Below are 6,000 nucleotides of genomic sequence, written 5' to 3' on the forward strand. Positions count from 1 at the left end.
ACACCTTTGTCTTACGGGGGGCTTCCTTTTCTTCAGAAGCTTATTGCTTTATCTTTGCTTGTTAAGGAAAACCTATTTTTATCTAATAATTTAAGATTAGATAGTGCTTATTTGAAGGAAATTAGAAAGAGGATGCATCTGTGAGATAAAGACAGATGCCTTCAGAAAACACAAAGGACCTTTTAGGACAATAGGAGATGAAATGTGTATATCAGTATATGTAGTCCATGGAACACCTAGTACATAGATTTAACTTCATTTCACAGGAATCACTACACACACACACACACACACACACACACACACACACACTCAAGTTCACACTGAGCTGTAGAAAGTGCCAGCGTCAGAGTCATTTTCTGATTCGTCTTACTCACAAAGCTTTGATGTCATTCTCTTTCACTGTATTGCCTGTGTGTTCTGCAGGGGATGGGCATGAATTCTGTTGTTCCAAGAAAAAATTATATTTATTTCTGTGGCTTCTATTGAAAGGAAGCGTAAAGCAAGGTGTCTTGAAAGAGTCACACCAGTGGAGGTGCAGGCCCATAAACAGAGGTGATGTGCACAGGAAGGCCACATAGGACACAGCCTGATTGGAAACTGCAAATCGGTTTGCAGCTTTAGAGTTGGCATGGAGATCAGGTTTGTACAGGTTTGAATATGTGTGATCTCATGTTATGGCAGGCTTATTGGTGTGGGGACATCATTCTCCTGAAAACATCATGGGGAGCTAATAGAGAATGGCTGTCACCCACATGGGTAAGATGAGACACCCAGGGCTCACTGACCCAGCTCAGTGTATTGGTCTGAGTACAGTAGTGGCGTCAGAACACATCGGTCTGACTGCATTCCTGGGTCTTTAACAGATGCGTGCCTCAACTTGCTCCTCAGGTTGTCGTTCCCTGATGCTGACAGCTTGAGTCTCCCATAATTGGATTTTATTCCCTACACAATTATTTCTCCTTCTTCTCCCAACTTTGGCACTCTTGGTATCCTCAGCAGTTTTGGAACTTAGAAGAAAAACTGATTTGCAGAACTCTGTTCTTTCTGCTCCCTCTCCCTGAAAGTCCCCTCTTCCAGCCTCTGCAAAGCGCTCTCTCCCATGAACTGCTTTCAGCTGTCCTGTCTCTGATGGCCCTTATTTATTTCCATCTTGATCCTTCCTGCCATCTTAAGTGACTTGTCTGGTTTTCTGGTCTGTTCCCTCCAGTTATAATGTAAACCCATAAGGCTAAGTGTTGGCTCTCTGTTGCGTCTTATGACATAACTTATGTGTAGTGGTCTTTAATGCATATATTTAATAAGCTAGTGAATAAATGAATGTCACATTCCCTGATTACTTACTGAAATATTTTACCCTCATTAGAACCTATGAGCAGTTTCTGTTCCAGTATTGACTAAAATTTTTACCTCAGAACATAGAAAATAAAATATTTGCTTCATATCATGACGTACAGGAGGGGATTTGTAGACATCTATATGGCATTTACTTAAAAATAGATTATTTATGAATGTATATATATATATATATATTGTACATATACAATTTAATTAGAGTAGGACAAAGAAAATAAAAACATTGGGTAACATATTATATATTGAATTTCTATAAAGCTTCACAAACAAAATTTTGTAAAAATTTTAAAGCCATCTTTTCTTAGGTCCCAGCTGTAACCTGTTGGCTGCAAACCAGTGGGGGCAGACTCCTTATTGCTTTCTTCCCTCGTTTTTGTTTGTAGTTGAGAGTTTGCCTTAGGGGGAGGACTGGCTGGCATCTTGTCATCTGCATTCCTACCGGGCAACCTATCCCCTGCTCTCCCACACCAGACCTGCACCATTCTACCCAAGCAATTACAGAGACTGACTCTTGTTCTGAGCAGGATTCAGAGTGAGAGTTGTCTGTCTCGCCAGCCTGATGGAGTCTTCAGGAAGGAACGCCTGTGAGTTTGGCATGTTGGAGGCCTCCCTGCTTACCCGCAGATGAGCAGCGCCATCTGCTTGGGAACAGCCAGTTTGTTGTTTGTTTTACACTGAGTTTATTAAAGTTACCCAAGGGAGAGGAGGAAGGGCCTCATTTGGAAGCCTGTTTCCTTGAAAACCAGCATGCTTTACTGGTAAGAATACTAGAAAAGTCTTTCCAAGACCCAGGTTCTAGTTTCACTGGTGGCTTCAGCTCTATGCTCTAGTAAATTGTGGATTCTCATTGGCTTCCTGAACACAGTGTAAGCTGATGATAGTGGTTGTCCTGTCTGTCTCAGAACTGGTGTGACAATCACATCCTGTTGAAGTAGGAGGGGCTACAAGCACACACACCGTGTAACTTAACATATTAAGTAAGCATTCCATATCACTTAATAAGTTAAGTATTGCTAATAATGGCTTTAAGTTATTTAATAATTCTACATCAACTTCTCGTAGCTACAGAGAAATTAGGTTTGTCCTCATGGGCCATCCCACTGGGGCTGCTGCCAGGGTGCTTCTTGTGCACTTGAGTGCACACTGAGAGTCAGTCCTCAAAAGCTTGGCCTCACATTACTTATCTGGAAGCTTCAGAAGCTCCTACATTTCTTTATCCATTAAAAATAAAAGACTCACGAGTAAGATACATGTTCCTATTTTAAACCTGACAACTTGTTAAGTTATATATCCCTAAAATGAAGTCACTGGCATCAAAACTTGTCTACAAGCGTTGAAATGAAGATCTAGTTATACATAGATTAACAAAGTCTTATTAAAAGGTTACCAGTCCCTACTGAAGCTATTTGTATGTTTCTCATTTCTTCTCCAAGTTTAGAATATATAATCAAAATAATTCATGTTCTTGCCCCAAACTCCAGGCACAAGTATAAACTTATTTTGTTATTTTCACACACTCCATTCTGCAAGGTGACTCAATTTAATCTGGTGAAACAATCTTTTGTTTAATTCTCAATGACCAGATATGGTATGCTAGCAAAATCCTCATGAGAAGGCTAAACTGCCATTCTGGATTTTAAAAATAGGGAACTTAAAAGGCATTAAAATATATGATCTATTTCAAACCTCATGTGTCGATTAGTTTTTATCATTTTGATAATCGCCACGTAGAGAAATCATTTGCTCTGGTTACTACTTATTTTAAATGTCTTAACATGTGCTTTAGGGACATTTTTCTTTCTTTTCATCCCAGAGAAACATTCTGTACATGTACTGCATAAGCATTCTGAAGTAGAGAAATGTAATTTAAAAATTATCTTAAATTGCTCACATTTTTCTTTATACACAAATATTTTCAAGTTGGTGTTTTGAGTCTCAGGTGAGGAGTGTGAGAGAGACTGCAGAAAACAGCCCTTTGGGGGGAAAGCTCTTGTTTTGGATACACAGATTGAAAATCAGATTTTTTTCCTGGGATTTTGCAGCATATGGAAATTGACATACTCTGAAATTTGGAGGCACCAAAATAGAAAGTGAGGCCAGATTTATTTTCACATTCAGTAATCTGGTTCTATTACCTTGAATAAACTAGTCTTTAGGGAGTGATTTTTTCTTATAGTATGAGTTAAATACATTCATTATAGAAAACATAGAAAATTCTGAAATGTACAAATAAGAAAATAAAATATAATGAGCAATCTATCCAAATATAACTACTTCTGATATTTTAATATACTTACTTCTGGTATTTTTCCATGCTTCTTAGATCTATGTGTTTGTAAGAATCAGTCCCCAAAGAGTTTGTATTCATGTATTTTTCTTTTCTTTTTATCATTATATTATGAGCATTTGTTGAATGAATACGCTTAATAGAAGGCCATACATATCTACTAGTACATTAGAAGGCTGTGTATTATTCCTTATGTGGACATGATGTAATCAATTATCTGCTTTACTATCATTATGTAAAGACAAATTTTTAACCATTCCATTAATAGCCACAAAATGAACAGTCCCGCATACAAATCATTTTAATTTCCAGTTGTTTCTCTGGAAACATCTTTTTCTGCTTCTTCTTTCAGTTTGAATCCTTTTCTCTCTCAAAGATGTCAACCTCCATCAAGCAAGTCTCCACTGAGAATGCTAGAGACACTCTCTTATAAACACTAATTAGAATATTTTCACAATTTCCTTAGCTACTCTTTATTCAATAAATATTGATGGAGTTCCTCCTCTAGGCAAGGGATGCTGGGCAAGATAGATAAATTCTCTGTCTTCATCAGACACATAGGATAATTCTGGGGAGAGTCTTATATTTCTTCTTAGACTCAACTCTAAAATAACTGTGTTAGAAAATGTGAAGAGGTTTTAATTGTAAAGCCTCAAACCCACAAAATAGAGAGCTGATATTCTCAGAAAGTTTAATCTCTATCAGAGACATGAAAGGCCTATTTCTGTGTTCTCTTTCGATTTTTAGTACACATCTGCGGTATTCTTCACTTTTCCCTGTGAGTTTTCTTTTCTTTTAAGCACGTGGGTGTTTTGTATGCACATGTATGTCTGTACTACTTGTGTGCCTGGTCTCTGCAGAGGCCAGAAGAGGGCATCAGATCTCCTGGAATTGTAGTTACAGATGGTTGTGAGCAGCCGTGCCACCTGGGTGCTAGGTACGGAACCAAGGTTCTCTGGTAGAGCAGCCAGTGTTTGTAATCCTTGAGCCATACTCCAGCTCACTGTGTTTTCTTAACTACAGTTCTCCCTAGGTACCTTATTTCTCTTCATGTTGAGAGACATCTCCCCTCCCCCATCCTTTCATTGTTAATAAAACAAACCTACTCATTTTTTATATCAAGTTTATATTTGGCCATTTTCTACCTCTTGTTTTTAGTTCCATTTGGAGACAGATACTGCAGCTGAGTTTTGTAGCTACCTGTTCTGTGAAGTTAGGCATGGCTCACAGGTCTCAGTTTCTTAGCAGAGTATAAAAAGAGTGCAGCTACCTTGAGCAGTTGGTAAGACTTAATGAGTGTCATATTAAACAAGTGAGTGGGATTTTTGTCATGTGAGAGGAAGAATCTGAGCACTCAATACATGGCAGGTTACTACTGACACTTCATTAATTCTTCTAATCATTTATTATTTTATATCCATTAAACCTTAAGTTCTGTATCACAGTTAAGCTGCTTTTGTAAATATAGATAACAAATCTTATTGAGATTACTACGCTGGTTTTCACCTATGTGGAGTCTGTTGTTCCACTCACTTTTAAAATTCAAATTCTGATGTTATAGCAGAAACCGCCGCTTTGCTTCCACTGTGATTTTTCACTACTGTAGCACATGAACATCATCTTACCTCAGCCATTTTTATTAGCTGTATTCATTACTGTGCTTGTCCTAATGTATATTCTATTTGCTTTTCAAAATAGCATTGTATCTCCATATTTTGTGTCTTAACTGATGTATTTCATGTTAGTTCTTACTGTGTGAGAAGTTTCTGCTCCTCTTTACCTCTATTTGTGTTAATTGCTTTACAGATTGTTTCTTTATTTCTTCTTTCCTTTCAAAAAGAACTTTTTTTCCTCAAAAGGTTTTTATAAGGCATATACTTACTTTTAGCATAATTCAGTATCTCGGCATTAAAATAGAATTTCATCCCATACGACTCTAATCACCAGGTGTGAGAAGAGGCTGGTGCTGATGTCATCACCTAAGACAGGAAGTCACTTCTTCTTGCTACTTTCCCTTACTTGAGGCTGTTGATAATATACCCTGGGATGTTAGGACCAGGTAACAAATGTCAAAAGCAATGACTTCTAAATGTTGTCTACTTTGCAAGAAATATTTTAACCTTATTAATTTATCATCATACTCATACTTAAAATTGACCTAATATTGTGTTCATTTGCCAGCATTTATTTTTCAACTCTGCTGTTTTAATTTTTATCAATTTTGAATATTCTGTGTTAGCTTAAACAGGTCTTTGAGTAAGGAACATGTAGATTATGTGATTTTTTGAACCCTTATAAACATGAGAATAACTTAAAAATTATTTGGTTGTTAGTATTATTGTCGTTTATTTGTTTTT

The sequence above is a fragment of the Peromyscus eremicus genome, chromosome 10 (genome assembly GCF_949786415.1).
Source record: "Peromyscus eremicus chromosome 10, PerEre_H2_v1, whole genome shotgun sequence".
In the NCBI taxonomy this organism is placed as follows: domain Eukaryota; kingdom Metazoa; phylum Chordata; class Mammalia; order Rodentia; family Cricetidae; genus Peromyscus; species Peromyscus eremicus.